Source organism: Mastigoproctus giganteus, chromosome 1 (assembly GCF_048544385.1).
Source record: "Mastigoproctus giganteus isolate SK-2022 chromosome 1, ASM4854438v1, whole genome shotgun sequence".
Classification (NCBI taxonomy): domain Eukaryota; kingdom Metazoa; phylum Arthropoda; class Arachnida; order Uropygi; family Thelyphonidae; genus Mastigoproctus; species Mastigoproctus giganteus.
In genome coordinates this window covers 143,093,075-143,110,047 of record NC_143575.1, presented here as the reverse complement: position 1 = coordinate 143,110,047, position 16,973 = coordinate 143,093,075, and the positions used below count along the sequence as shown (strand labels likewise).

The 16,973-nt window shown below is 34.9% G+C and overlaps 1 protein-coding gene across 1 annotated transcript in view; it reads left to right on the top strand.

Moving 5' to 3' along the window:
* Positions 1 to 16,625, top strand: part of LOC150091172 (ribosome biogenesis protein WDR12 homolog) — a 257,271-nt gene extending 240,646 nt beyond the window's left edge. Inside the window, exon 13 of the mRNA XM_090382466.1 lies at positions 16,469 to 16,625. The gene's annotated coding sequence lies outside the window, so the exon portion shown is untranslated. The remainder of the gene's footprint in view (positions 1 to 16,468) is intronic.
* Positions 16,626 to 16,973: the final 348 nt, after the last annotated feature.

Here is a 16,973-nt window from a genome sequence, read left to right as displayed (position 1 = left end):
ACTGTTTCTGCTGCATGCCTCTTCTACAGATATTTCCATGGGCACTGTTCTTCTGAATTGGCTTCTATAATTCCCGCTCTCTCTTTCAAAACAGTCCGAACACGTGCCGCCACCAGCCATCATCCATTTACTGTCCAACTTCAAACCCACAGAACCAACTTTTCATCTTCCTCATTTATTCATTCAACTGCCGTTTTCTGGAACAACCTTCCTTCATACGTATTTCCTGAAAATTACAATCTACAGAAGTTCAAGTCCAATGTCAACAAATATCTTCTTTCGTCTTCTCAACCTCCAACCCAAGCACGGTACTAAGTACTATAGGTTCTAATACCTCTCGTGTTTGGGGTTCACATAAAAAAAAAAAAAAAAAAAATTAAAACGTTTCCCATGCGACTTGAGAAATTTTCCCATGCTCAGTGAAATTTTCTCGCACAGTAATTTAATTGCAGTACAGTGACTTGTTATGTAGTTCCAAAATCAACATTTTAAAAAATGATCAAGTATATTGCTTGTAATATTTGCATTATATGCATTTATTCGAAGTCTAGTCATCACTCAGTACAATATTAGACGTCGTGCATAATGGACAGTTTACATTGTATCGTAATTAATGCAACCAACGCGGTTAAATTTTCTTAGAGTTAATAATGGCCAATAAGAATGAAAAAGCAACGTCTGGGCGCAGTATGAAGACTATAAATGTATGAAAAAGACTGAATTTGAAAATTAAATTAGACGTTTTGAAGCGAATCAATTCCGGTCAATGACAAGCGGATGTGTGCCATAATTTAGGACTTGCAAGTTTAACTGTAAGAACAATTATAAAAAAATAAAGAATTAATTTTAGCAGTGGGAAAGGTATCTGTTCCACTGCAAGCAACTAGGGCTAGGCCGGCTATTAGGATTGAAATGGAAAGACGTTAACTAATTTTATTGAAGATAATATCCAATGCAGAATTCAGTTAAGTTAAATATTATAAAAAAGAGAGAGAGCGATTAGCTAATATGATGATCTGAAGAAAACTCACCTAAAAAAAAAAAATGTGGAACCATTTAAACCAGTAAGGGCTGGTTGAATAGATTTAAAATCTAGGGAGAAGCCGCAGGTGCAGCTCAAGGAGCCGAAACTTGATCGGCTCCTCAAAAAATAACTTGTTAAAATTATTGAAGAGGGGTATTGTGTGTTATACTTCTCAACAAGTTTATAACATAGATGAAGCAGGACTTTTGTGGAAACGAATGCCTAAAAGAAGTTTCATATTGAAAGAAGAAAAAACATGCCAGGTTTCAAAGCGGCGAAGGATCGGGTGACTATTGTTGGGTGGTAACGCTGCAGGGGATTTAAAATTAATACCCTTTTAGTTTATTTAGAAGAGGGCCAAAGTTCAACCCAAAATCTACACATTTTTCATGATTAAATTCATGATTTTAATTGGAATTTTAAGTTTAATTTTGATATGTAAGTAGTTACCACATAATTATATGCGTATGTAACGCAGAATATTTTATATATACAAATATTTGAATATTAAATATTTTGACTGACATTTGTGCATCTTTTCCCTACTGTTTATTATTGATTAGGAAATATCCTATGGCACTGACCGCAACTTACAAATACATATGTTACCTTATGGGAATGCGGCGCTCGCTTAGCGCGGATTCACTTAGCACTCTGTTTTTCTGGAACGAATTATTAGCGTTAAGCACGGGGGGGGGGGTCACCTGTACTACCTATTTCTGAACTGCCCAACTGTTTTTCTGTACACTCTGATAATGAAGACTGATGAACATCAACTTGATATACATGAAGAAGTACAGCAGCCATCTATATCGAGTGATCCACCATTTTATCCAAACCTTTATCCTGAGCCACATAAGATCACAAAAAGTGAGCTTAATGACCTCATCAGGGATCTCATATCCAGCTAGGGATCTCTTTTACATATCCAACTGACAAAGAATAAGGCAGAGCTTTTGGCCTTGAGACTACAACAGTAGAATCTTTTAGATCATTCTGTGAAAGTGACAGCATTTCGCATTCTAGATAAAAACTATGATAAATTCTTTCAAACGGAAGGTGAACTCACTGTTTGTAAGGAGTTAATGGTGTAATGGCAGCAATGAACATGAGGCACTTTTCCAAAGAATGGCAACTATTTATAGATGCTTAACTATTTATAGCCGGTTAGCCAATGGAAATATTCTGCCTTCAATACCTCTTGCGTATACCAGCCACAAAAAAGAAACATACACAAACACAGAGAACATCTTTTAGGTATACACTATCAGAAGTATAAGTGGCAGATATGTGGTGATATAAAGGTAATTGCCATTTTACTAGGACTACAAAAGAATTACACTGAGTATTGTTGCTTTCTCTGTGAGTGGGATAGTCGTGCCAAGAATATGCACTATGAGAAGGGGAGTTGGCCTCAACAGAAATCATTAACACCTGGAATGAAGAATGTAGCACTTGAGCCTCTGATGAATCCAAATTAAGTTTTGTTTCATCCACTCCACATCAAATTGGGGCTCGTGAAAAAATTTTGAAGGCTTTGGAAGTGAACGGTCCTGCATTCACATAATTACAAGAGAAATTCCCAAGACTTAGTACAGAATAGATTAAGGCAGACGTTTTCACGGTCCACAAATAAGGTAACTTTTAAAAAATGAACAGTTCGAATGCGTCTTTAGTGATAGCAAGAAATCAGCATGGAAAGCCTTTCGAAATGTTTCTACTATTTTTATAAGAAATTTTAAAAGCTGGCAACTACAGGCAGCTTGTGAAAGATCTTGTTACTTCTTACAAACACCTGGGGTGCAACATGTCATTGAAGAGGCATTTCGTGCACTCACATTCTTTCCACCAAACTATGGTGCCATCAGCGACAAACACGGTGAGTGCTTCCATCAAGACATCACAGCAAAGGAACAAAGATACAAAAGCAAATGGAGTGACACCGTATTACCCAATTATTATTGGATAGTGAAAAGGGATGCTCCCGAAGCTGAATACAAGTGAAAGGCGAAAAGGGCCCGTGTTTGATACTGGTATGTTCATAGCTACATCTTACTGCTATATATATAAAAAAATACCTTGTGTAAATATAAAAAACTACTTTTTTTTAAAACAAGAGCGAACCTGCCATTTTAAGCACTATTTTCCGTGTTTAGCACCCCAAAAATATATATATATAAAGTAAACTTACTTTCATGCCTGTAACAAGATATGATCCAAAGTTTGTTGTTCGGTGTAATATCTAAAGAGTTGGCTATAATAGTAACAACTATAAAATATAAATCCTCCTTGATAGTTTTGAAAGGTTCTGTAGTATTTTCAAATTCTCATTTTGAATGTCTTCTCTGTTCTGGGATCATAAATTTCAATAAAAATTTTTGTTACAATAGAGTTCATAGTGTACCTAGTGATCCAAACAGTTTGGAGATATACATTTCAGTGAATATTAAAATTTCATGTGCATAGTTTAAATGATTTTTTTTTTTTTTTTTTAATTAATGAAAACCCCAAACACCAGAGGTATTAGAACCTATAGTACTTAGTACCATGCATGGGTTCAAGGGTGAGAAGATGAAAGAAGATACTTCTTGAAGTTAAACTGGAGGCTTCATTTTAGGAACAATGTAGAGTTGCTGGCCTAAGTACTGAGATGGGCATCTAGATTGGTGAGGTTAACAAAGGGGTGCTCTTACTTGAGGAAGGCTATAAGTTCTAGAAATTGCAGCATGTGGAGACTAGGCATTTACGAGGTGACTGAGGTTACGAGGCTTTGAGTGGATTGAGCAAGCTCAATTCTGGTGTGATTCTTCATCTTGCTCAGACCAGCCACATGAGTGGGGACAAATTCAAATTGAGGAAGCATAGTTACAGAAAAGATGTATGGAAGTTTGCCTCTAGTCAATGTATGGTTGATTGCTGGAACAAACTTCTATCTGTTGTTGTGGAAGTTGATAGCTTAAAAAATTCAAGGAAAACTAAACAAACTATTGGAGCGAATGGATGGATGAAATGGGAAGGTTTTTTTTTTTCTTCAGATGAAGGCTTCCTTTCTAACATTATATGCCACTAATCATACTAAAACTGTAATACCTAAACTGAAAATAAAAACAAATAAATAAATTTAAGTAAAATCATCAGTCAAAGTAGTACATCGTACTTCAAAATATAGTATGTACTATGTGTACATAGTATATACTATATTTTGAAGAAGCCACAGTGTTATTACCATGTTTTATGGAAGAAGTATTTCAATTTGTAGATAGAATGGTAGTTAAGTATATATTAAGTTGAATAAAAGTATTTTAGTGAAACTGAATTAATAGCAGTGGTACTTCTTTTAATGTTGAATGAAACATGGGCATGAAATAACTAACTACGCTACGTAAATCTCATTATTAGAATTTACATATCCAAGAACAGTTTTATTACTGTGATAATCCTTGTATTTTTCTTAAAACATTGCTAAGAATAATGACAAATCATTTGCCAGGGTTTTAGCAGCTGCTGTTTTTGCTACTGGTAATAAATCTAAATCTGAGTGGTTGTGTGTGAAATTTTGCAGTCATATACAGGAAGGAAAGAAGGTCTCATATCAAAATAGAATAAAATTTTTTGTATAACATGGAAAAGTTATTGGCTGCTTTGCCAGTATTTGTAATTATGAAATTATGTTGCCAGTCTTTAATTTGACTCCAGTGACCACTACATATAATGCTTTTTTCTTTGTTTTTGTGACCTTGAATGTCGATTTGTCTGCAAATAGCTTTGAATATGGTGATAGTTGACCCACATTTGAGATGCTTCAAATGGAGTGTTGAGTTTGTATGCAAGTTTAAAACAAAAATGTACAAAATTATAGGTGGTAGATGACTCTCATCAACCAGTGCAATACCACCACTTTGCTTATTGGAGGCTTGATGTGTTGAAACCTATGTTAGTCACCAGAGCAAAGCTTCCAGCATCCCATCTCCATCAACCCATGCATGGTACTAAGTACTGTAGTTTTGATACCTTTCATGTTTGGGGTTTTCATACAAAAAAAAAAATTGTGTTGCAATATAATTTATTTCTGGCCACATGTTTGTTAAATTTAAACCATAAAAATTCATAAATTTTTTTAAGTTTTGAGTCCTTTTGCAATGTTTAGATTATCGGTGATGATGATATGCCTGCAAAAGGGCTCCATGCACTTGGAAAATTGAAGGTTGTTACATAGATAGAGCTGGTTTCCCTCTTTTAGTTTTCCAGTATTAACTGATAGGGTTTTGTAATTGTTCCTTACACCTAACGGTGGACAAAGCATAAATCTAATGTTACAGTTTAATTTTCCAGGTATTAGATGGTTACATATGACTTCTCTTTAAAGGTATACATATTATGAAGATTTTACTTTTATTTAGTATAGAAAATATAGTTTTTTATCTAGTTTAGTTTTTATGTTGTTTTATTTTATTCCACTGTTATTTTATTTTATATTCTTTTATTCGATATCAGTTAACACAGTCTATAAAATACATATAGATATACCCTTTTAGCTTAGCTGCTTGGTGCTGGTTGGAGCATGGAGTACTTATACATTTCATATATTTTACATATAATTATTATTTTAATATAATAAGGTGATAATTGAATGCTAACAAAACCACCTGGAGTTGTTGGCAATTTTCACAAATTGTTCCTTACACTGAGGCAGGTGCACTGGTGTCTCAGTGTACTGAAACCTGCAACTTTTACCCACCTGAACCTCAATAATAAAAATCAAAAACTAAATAAAAGCTATGCTAATTTTATTATGGTTACTGCCTTGACACATGTTCATTTAATTTCTGAACATCTAAAATAAGATTGCTTTATATACAGGGCGAGTAAAAATTATGTATACACACCTTAATAATCCATAATTTGTGAATTAGATTGACTGATTTATATTATTTCTTTTTTCAGATTGGCTGAAACCCATAGAAATTATGGAGAACATGCAATTAGTTTTAACTAGATAAAGGCAATTCTTAAATGGTACTGTAAATTTGAAAATGTTATAGAGGTTCATCGTGCATGATAAATTTCAAGAACATGGAACTGTACACAATATCATAAGACATAGTGGGGGGGGAAGACATCAAAGAGTAACACACCATTTGAGGATCTGTGGATAGCTATACACCATGAGTCATGCATAATTTCAACTGACTTATGCACTTTTGTATTAGGCCTGTTGAAGAAAGGATGTTTTGACATCTTAAATGAGTTTTTTTCTTTTAAATAGAAGAAAACACACAATTCAGCTGTTAAATAAAAGTATTTAAATTTGTTATCAGATTCACAAATTTTGGATTGTTGAAGTGTGTATACATAATTCTAACTTGCCCTTTGTGTATATGTTTGTGCAGTCAAAGCTTTATGTCACTCTCCCTCCCAGGAGAATGAGAAAAATGGTCATTATATTGATCATTCATAAAACCAGCAACAAAACAAGTAAAAGCTTTGAACATTTAATATAATTCTACTAATACAATATAGTATAATCTTATTTATCATATGTACTAAAGAAAATTATCATTGTAAATTTCATTACATATGATACATACTTATCAAGAGAATTGTTTGTTTCTTTAAAATAATCTTGTCAAAACATGCTGTTTCAATGGTAGAGCATGTTTTAAAAGAGGATTATGAAGGTGCGCAATAGCAGTTATTTCAAGTGTAGCCCAACTTTTGCAGTTGGGCTACACTTTAAAAAATCAAGTACAAATCTTTGATGAGTACATCTTTCGCTAAAACTTCTTATTCACTTACAGTAGGTTCCTCTTCATTTGTGCATATCCTGAAACATTCAATGTCCGCATCTACTTTTGCATAAACTTTGAAGATCCGGTTTTCCTGTAAGTTTAGGTGATGATGCATATGCTCAAATATTATTAGACTGTTCTTCGCAATTAATAGAGGAAGAAACATGCAAAATTTCACATTGCATTATTCAAGGCAGTAAATTCGCCATGTTTGAAGCAGTTAGCGATCACTTTTTCGTGAACTTTATTCCATGCCAAAACACATAAATACATTGCCCACATGATGTCAATTTTGCTTTCAAGACATATCACAGTTTTGTTTAATAGTGTTCTTTGGTGATTTTCTTAAAACGTTGGATTGCACCTTGATCGAGTTGCTGAAAAACTGACATATTTGGCGGCAAGTATTAGACAGTGATTGCACTTTGGTTATTTACTTGACAATGAGGGATGCAATTATCCACAAACAGCAAAATTTTTCTATTCTTCTCATTCATCCTGCGATCTAAGTTTCTGATCCATTCTTTGTAGATTTGTGATGTCATCCATGCCTTTTGGTTTGCTCAATACATAGTCAGTAACGTCTTCAAACCTTTAAAGAATCTAGGCTACTAGGCTTTCCCATTGATTAAAAGAGGAAGCTTCTCTGTACCAGACATGTTTGCTGCTATGAGAACCGTAATCCATTGTTTTGCCTTTTTTCTGCCACTACATTTCTAGTCTTTAAATGTAAGTGTTTCATCTGGGAGAAATTTTTAAAAAAGAGTGCAGTTTCATCGGTATTGGAGATGTCATTGTGGTCGCATGTCAGCAAAACATTTTTTAAATGATTTTCCTTCGATTCTTTTGTAGTGTTAATGTCCATTTCACCTCACACTTTTTTGAAAGACAGCACATGACAAGTCAAATTTCTGGAACATCCATCTGAACTTGTAAATTCTACAATATCCATTCAATGCACAAACGATTCAGCCTTAGCTTTTAGAAGATTACCATCTATGGAAACATTTTTGCACATATCATAATTAGCCATTCGAAAAGTACCCTTTCAAGATCCAGATACTTTTGAGCTTTTCATGCTCAGATCCTACCTGGTACAGCAGATTTCTCTAAACTTTGTCTTTTTCCAATCTTTCAGAATAGTGAACAGAGTACTCTTAAGAATACCGAAATGTTTGGCAATGTCAGTCTTAGAATGCACACCATTATCATCAGCTTTCAGAATCCTAATTTTATCTGCAATTGGCAAAGCTATCCTCTTTCTTGAAGCCAAACCGATAAACATGCACTCTACCTAATGAAATTAACTTCGAGCAAATGTTCATTTCATTACTGCACTGCAAGAAAAGAACATGGGATATCTTAAATGATTTCTCATGGTCAGGCTGCATGCTCATCAATTACTTCAATATGTTTGAAGCATTCTGTCATTTTTAAATGCGAATATTTTAATAAAAAATTAAAAATTCAGATTAAGAGGTAGAAATTTATGGTTGTTATTGAGAAATTCTTTTATTTTTAATGTCGTTATACTGAATGTAAAATACCATTAAGTTAATGAGAAATTGAGGACCAACCACTTAGGACATTATAATGTGTTGGGACATTAAAAAGAGCGTCGCTATAAGGAGCTGTGGTGTGTGTGTGGGTGTGTGTACATACAGTAGAACCCGGATAAGAAATTCCACAGAAGTTTTCTCCTGTACTAGGTTTGGTTTCTAAATTCCCAATTTCAGTTCTATATACTGTAATGTATTATTTTCCCACGTAAGAAGTTTCCCAAGTAAAAAGTTCATGGTGAAGAATACACGGTGTATTATTTTAATGACGTTTTCCCACTTAATACATTTTTAAATATAGGAATTCTTTATTTTTATATTAAAAAAATATAAAACAATATAAACATTTTGGTAATCGAACAGGTTAGTGCATAGCATCATGTTAGTTCGTAGTAAATCACCAAAGTAGGTGAAATGGCATCGTTTTTGTTACATCTCGTATTGTGAATGCTTTCACAATGAGTTGCCCTGATATTGCACTAGCCCAAATAAGCAACGCTTCACCAGTGAAGAAGACTAATTTACTTATTCTCGGCAGATGCCACCACTCCTGGGTGGTTGGATCCGCCAAGAATCCACTGTTGAAGCGATATCAAACTACCTTATTCGAGGTAGTTCAATATCGGGGCAACTCGTTGTGAAGGCATTCACAATACGAGATGTAACAAAAACGATGCCATTTCACCTATTTCGGTGATTTTCTACAAACTAAAATTAAGTTATGCATTAACTTGTTCAGTTAATGAATTTTCAGTAATCTGAAGCGTTTAGCCCTAAAACACTTTTTAATATAAACATTTTGATATAATGGATGTGACATTGCAGTTGTTTTCATCAATACCCATAATTGAGTAGTGTCGACCATGTGAAGCATTTGCCGCTACATTCTGGTGGTTGTGAACAGTTCTGAATTACTTAGTGGGTTGTTGCTCTGTCTTATTGTAATTGTGACCTTTTAAGGTATGTTGAAACTCCAAAGGAGCTCATTCTTCCAAATTGTTAAGGGGCTGAATGAGAAGAATATTAAGCAATTAGAAATCCTCAGTTTAAAAATGTTTCCCATAGTAAAATACTTATTAAATTCTGAAATAGTACTTAAAAATGATCTTTAATTTATGTATGTGTATCTTTTCATTTTTATTTGTGTAGTTAATATTTCATACCCTTAGGTTATTTTCCCTTCTAAGAAGTTTTCTCTTGTAAGAAGTTCTAAACCTCCAGTCAGTCCCTTGGAAAACTTCTTATCCGGGTTCGTGTGTGTGTGTGTGTGTGTGTGTGTGTGTGTGTGTGTGTGTGTGTGTGTGTGTGTGTGTGTGTACAGCCATCCGGTAAAAGACCCCGCAGTATGAAACAGTTTATATGACATAATGAGGGTTCCATACCTGTACACAAGAAAAATGTGCAAATAAAATTGTCTTCATTCAGTAAGAAAAAAATTAGAGACATGTCCATAAAATTAATCTTGTTAATACTGACCTCTAGATTTTTAATCTAAATTCATTGCTTCTTTGTTGCTGTTTTCCTGTGATAAACTTGCAACAGTATCCCGCACTTTTTGAAAAAAAATTAGTTAAAATTGTTTGCTTAGAAGCATGCTGTTTTTCTTTATAAATCTCTTCATAAGGAACTAAAGCTAATGATGAAGTTCTGCAAAAATTTAAACTCCTCTCCAAATTAGGATCCATATCCAGAGATTCTTGGCTAAGCTGATTTGCAAGTCTTAAAAACTCAGTTAGTCTCTTCGTGGTCAAATTTTTGTGTGCATCTTCTTCGTTTTTATCATTTTTGCTATCTTCCTCACATTGCAAAAAAAATCATGCACTGATAATTGTTCTCTATGAGATTCGAGGACTTCTCTGATATCTGCTGGTTCCAGTTCTTCAAATTCCTCTCCGCTAATCACTTTACCAATTCTCACAATCTCATCTACTTCCAGAATTTCAACCGTGGCTTCTTTGGTGCAGCTTTGTGGCTACAGCTTTTTCCATACTGCATTCATTGTTGAGTTCTTAACTTCACCCCATGCAAATTCAGTATTTTTTACAGCATCAAGAATGTTATAATTCTGCCAATAATCTTGAATTGAAAGACTGCCTATTCCATCAGTAGCTTCTACAAATTGTATAAAAGATCTTAGGTAATAAAGTTTAAAGGAAGCTATAACACCTTGGTCCATCAGCTGAATTAACGAACTTGTATTCGCTGGAACAGATCAGACAAATGTGCAGGATGACTGGGTGCATTGTCAAGAATGAGCAAGATTTGGAATGCTATGTTCTTCAGGCAATATCTTTTTGTTTCGATGCAAAAACAATTTAAAAACCAATCCTCGAAAATTTTAGCTGTCATCCAGGCTTTTTTGCTCGATTTCCAATGAACTAGTAAGGAGCGTTTTGATATTCCTTTAAAAGCATAAGGATTTTGTGACATATAAATTAGAAGCGGTTTACACTTAAGTCACCCTCTGCATTGCCACATAACAAAAGAGTTAATCTATCTTTTGCAGCTTGGAAACCTGGGACAGATGAGACCATCGCACAAGAACGAGACCCTATGACATTTGACCTGATGTGACAACCACAAGATTCAGACCAACTACCAACGTAGAACAATGAATCTTGTTGACAATGCACCAATGTGCAATTGAACCGGGGCCCTAGTCTGGCTCACTTTAATTCACACTCCCTGGCAAGCAGGGAGAGGCAACTGTCTTCCCCTCCCTGCTGCTCCTTTTTTCTCCTGGTAATGCATGGGCATGCCTCACTGACCATCGGGGGGGGGGGCATCTTCTCTGTCTTTCCACCCAGCCTTCAGTCTCCTCCCCTAACTCTACCTATATATCAGCGTGCGTCCCACACGTCTAAATTTAATCACGTAAAACTGAGCTGCGATCAACGATATTTGGCTTTTCAATTCTAGCATATTCCCCCCTCCCTCCCTCCCCCCTTTTTTTCCTTTTTTTTTTTTTTTTACATGACTACTGGGTACCTGGTCTGCCTCCACGAGGCGAAGTGTGGGCAATGTTGGGTCCCATTGGCTAAATGGGACCCAACATCGACACCCCAGCGGCTAAATGGCCAAAAGAACAACGGTACACATAACTTTTAAATCTCTGACTTTTACAGTGAACTGTTACACCCACAATGAAAGCAACGTGGAGATGGGGGGGGGGAACCCCTTTTGACAAAAGGTGTTTTCCCTTTACACTTTACTTATCCCATTAACGCCTATGAAAAAAACTACCTAACAGAACTTATTTGCTCAATATTATGGTGAGATTATAAGTTGAGGAAACAAACAGTACCAAAATTTCAAAGAAAATATATTTATTTTTTTTTAGAAAAACAGACATCCTTGTTTCGACAGAAATCTAATTGACAATGTTTCGATAAAAATATAATTGATTCATTTTTATCTCTGCTGTCATTTGGTGCAACTTCTAACATCTAACATGTATGTAAACAGGACACACCACCATTTCTTGCCTCTTACATCTCCTGTACAAAGATATACATTGGTTATGGGTATCTATGCCATCCATTTAAAAGTGTATGGATCATATATATGTGTAATGTTGTGTACCGTTGTTCTTTTGGCCATTATTGTATGAGGCAAATGATGCAGGTTGTTCTACATTGACCTTAGCTTTTGCAGTTTTTGACAAACATTTTACGTATTGTAATGGTTGAACAAAATCATAATTGGTAAAAATAGAATGTACATTGTTGTCTTTCCATTTTATACATAATATGCAGTTGATGACATCAAACCTATAGTCATAAGTACCTCTTTCCATTTTTTCCCCCCATTTTAGATGCCATAATAGTGTTGAACTCTGTCCCTCACAGAGCTATGGGAACCATAGCTCTTATTTTCTTTTTCAAAAATATCATCGAGTATGTTGTAAAATAATTGTCAAAGAAAACTACTCGGTTTGATGGATCTGACACGTGTTTCAATAAATCAATAACCACTCTTGCATCTACAGGTATTAGTTGCTTTTCCGCAATAGATATCAAAAGCGTAGCAATACCCAGAAGAACTACTTATCATCCAAATTTTTTAACTGAACCTCACTGGTTCCCCCTTGATAAATTGTTTGACTGGATTATTTCCAAAATACTTCACCATTAACATCCTTGTGAACAAAACCCCACTGGCAAAATTGTTTTATGAGCATATTCATTATTGGCCTAACTTTGTCCATTCTATCTTGACAATTTCAATTTCATCATTATTGGCAAGATGTTCAAATCTCTTTATTTCCATATATCAATCTCTTTACGTGGCATTATAAATGCATGAGACACCCAAGTCCTCGTCCAGCGACCAATACATTCTTTCTTGAGGAAGGTTGTGATATCCTGCCGATAGTAGAATTCATGATTGTTTTTTGTCGAGCATATATTATCGTTTATTCACATATATAGTCTATAATTTCATCACTAAAATGTTTTTCGAATATTTTGGGTGGGGACAAATCTTTTAAGTCATTAAAACATCTTTGTCGAGCTCTTCACAATCTGCCAACTCGTCCAAATTTGGAGGTAATGTGCAAATTTCAAAAACCTCATTATTATTAGATTCTTGATTTGCATCATCTTCAACAGCTTCAAGTCTGGTGTATTTCTTCTTGCCATAAAAAAATCTTTGGTTCCATTATTGCCCAGTTTATGATTCACTATAAACAAAAATAAAATTTATATACAGTAACGTGTAACCTTCCCCGTTTGAGGATGGTAAGATATAAATAGAAAAAAATGTAATAAATGAAATTTTTGTTCTTACTTACAGCATATATTGTGTCTCTGCATTTGCTTGTAAAACAAAGACAATTAAAAAACACTTTGTATTAAAAAAAAAATTTTGATAACTTCCATGAGTCACTAGAAAAATAAATCGGCCTCTTGCAACGGTTACAAAATCGGTACTGAAGACATCTGGCGGTGGTATATGAATCATTTCCTGATATTTATAGATAAACAATATAGAGAAATATTTCATGGAATTGCGACAGTTTCAAAATAATAACATTTTGTATTAGCATTCTCATATGAGTAAGGCAGTAATAGGTTAACTAATTTCTCACTTTTGTAGTGCTTTTTGCAGCCAATGATGTGGAACAGGTAACTGAACTTTTAATTTTCTAAGCATTTCCCTAATTCGTTGAATGTTAGATTCATTTAAGCTATGTATCTTGGCCAATGTCACAACCTTTTTGCGATTTTCTAACTCCTTAACGATTTTAATTTTTCCTCTAAATTTAAAATTTTTTTTTGTTGTAGCTTTCTTCATTTTAGGCACTAATTAAACACACATTTTATGTAGACAAGAAATATTAAATCAGAAAAAGCAATGCTTACCAATTAAAACGCTTTGCGTTGCGCGAAACAGAAAAAGATTCTGTCTCAACAGCTAACGTAGGATAACTGATGAAGGGAGTTCCCGAATGAGGAAGTCGATTCAAAAGTAACAGGACAAACACACTATTTATTGCTATGTTTAGTTATAAGAATCAGTTTTGAATGCTTTTGTGATATTTGAATGCTTTTTCTAAAGCACATTTCTAGAGGTCACGACCAAAAAACAATTTGCACTTTCTGGTTTATTGGGCTTTTCTGTTACCGCAATCTAATTATAAACGGGTAGTAAACATGATTTTGTTGCATTTTCAGTAATACCAACAGCTGGAATTCTGTGGGATTTTACATTATTATGATTAAATGTATTTCTCCTTCAATCATGTAGAGAGTAAAGTATATTGATGTCAAACGGCACGAGGGGTTTCCCCAATCTCCACATAGCTTTCATTGTCGGTGTAACAGTTTACTGTAAAAGGTCAGAGATTTAAAAGTGTATGGGTTTTGTAAGTGTAGTGTTATGTATCGTTGTTCTTCTGGTCACTTAGCTGCTGGACCCCTGCTGGGACCCAATGTTCCCCGCTCTTCACCTCATGGAGGCAGACCGGGTACCCATAATTTGAAATTTTTACTCTTGCTGGCCCTGCCACCTAATTTCCTGAGATTTCAGTGGCTAGGACCTATAGGAAGGGAAAAAAACAAAGTGGGGTGTGTGTGCTAGAATTTTGCAAGGCCAAAAGGTTCATGAGTGGTTTGAATTTTGATGCTAATTTCCATTGTGTGGGGTATGTGCTGGTGTACAGATAGTAGAGGGGGGGGGGGGAGAGACTGGAGGCTAGGAGAGAAAGTCAGAAGTATGGGAACAAAGGAGAGGGCAACCCCAAGGCTGGTCAGTGGGTTATGCCAATGCCCCACCAGGAGAAGAAAGAGGGGGGAGACAAGGACTGTCCCCTCCCCCACTGTGGTGGGGAGAAAAGTAAGCCAGGCCAGGTGCCCAGTCGCCAAACTGTGGTCCTGCAGTCACAGTCGTGATCAGAGTCCAGTCCAGTGTTTAGTTAAGTGTTTTGAGGTCCAGTCTGTAATTGTTGGGTCCAGTGTTTGAGTCTCATGGGGTTCGTCGCAAGTATGGCTGTCTCTCATGGGGAAGCCCCCCCCCCCCCCCCCATCCAGTGTCCATTTCAGTGTGAGGCAAGTTTTACCTCTGGATGGATTACTGTCATTTCCGGTGTTACTCCCTAGCTGTCTCTCTTTGGATAAGCCCCGTCCAGTGGGTGTCTCAATTTTGCGAGGTCAGAGTCATTGGTTGGTATTCTCTGTTTGGTGGCTGGTTCCATCCAGTCACCATGTCATGACAATCATGATTATTTGTCTTGTGGATGAGTTCACACCAATTTCTATTGGCCTAGTTGGCATTGTCTGTTCACTCCGTATATATGCCGTTTAATGTTCCACATATGGAACAATACAGATCAAATCCTCAAATGTTAGCCTCTAGAATTGCATGAAAAATCAACAGTATAGTGTCCTCTGTTTCCAACATAAAGTACATGCCATAGCAAAGTAAAATTAATAAAGCAAATTAAGAGAAATAAGGAGGGCATAAATTTAGAATAAACCAAGTAGTGATATAAGTAAAATGATGGATATAGGAGAGGATATATGAAGCAGACATATAATTTACGGTTGACACAGCAGAGGAACTAAAGAAAAACATATAGACAGCTAAAGAGCTAAATTAAAACAGAACTATTAACATAAGAACAATGTCCCGTGAAATCTAAAGAAAAAATATACAGCGTGCGATAGAAAAATCTATTAATTGAAGACAACTGATAGTGAAAAAAAACCAAAGAAAATATGGACAAAGTAGTTAGAAAGGAGAACTTGTTTTCCAGTGTGAAAAAGCCTGGCCAGGTCTAACAAGCTATTCTAGATCGTGGACTCCATTTTTAAACTTTGCAGCCCATGAGAACTGTTTATCACAAAGGACAATGTAAATTGTCCTTTACTGTAACCAGTTCTAAATGTACATTAACCACCTTATAATTTACTTCTGCATTCATGTATCATAAAAGTATCATAATCATCTTCCTTATGGTACAACGTTTGCATATATACAGCGAAAAGAGATACATATGCAGTGCCATTTTGAATCATGCCGCTGGATGCAAGCATCGAAATGGATAATTGTACTCAGAGAATGAAAACTAGCAAAAACAAACAAAACAAATCCCTATATTGACAATCCAATTAAATACATAGGTGAAAGTAATGATTTCCACTTCTGTTCCTTACTTTTTTGTTTTGACAAATCCATCCTAACCAGCCAGAAACTTCTTAAAAATGATGTGTAGTATCAAATGGAGAAAAAAAAAATGAAGAAATTTGTTGACATGTTTTTTTATGTGGTTGTGTAATTTCTTTCTTTTGAAAGCAAACACCATGATTTTTTTTCTTTTTTCTTTTAAGCATAGTAGACAGTTCATTTGATTTGATTTGATCTGATCTAAGATTAAGGCAAACTGGCCCAAGAATAAAAATTTATTTTAGTTGTTTTTACTAATTAAACAAGAATGTTAATAATATGTTACTTATTTTTCCATGCATTTATTATTGATTGTTTCCTAAGTAAATGACATTATACTATTTAAATGTAATTTTATCAATATTTAGAACTCACATATCATATATTTAAGGTTTTTTTTTTTTTTTTTTTTTTTTTCTTATTTTACTTAGGTTCTTTGGTGCTATAAAGGATTATCAGATAACAGGAGCCTAATTTGTGAATACATTGAACGCCAAAAAGAAATAAAATTTTGCATGTAAATATCACACACCCAAACAGCGGTCATTTGATGTAAAATATTGAAGTGGTTTTTATTGAAAATAATTACAAAATTATTGTGAAAACATGAAGGTAATGGTACAGTTAGTTATTCTTTGCAAGGTGCTGTATTGCTATCTTCCATGATTCCCCATTGTTAAAATAAAATCGTAAAATAAGAAAAGTATAAAGCAACACTCACCTTTAGTAAAGTACGAGTGCCACTGTCTAAAAATAAAATTAACAAAACCAGGAAAATCACTAGCACTATCTCTTTAGAGAGACATTGGAAAGTCCCTTAAGAAAGGAAAGTATTTCAGTTGTTGGCGACTATACAGCGAAATGTCAACAAATGTCCCTGTACAATCCAAACATAAAAAGAAGTAACAAACTTATGTTATGTATGCCATGGCCACA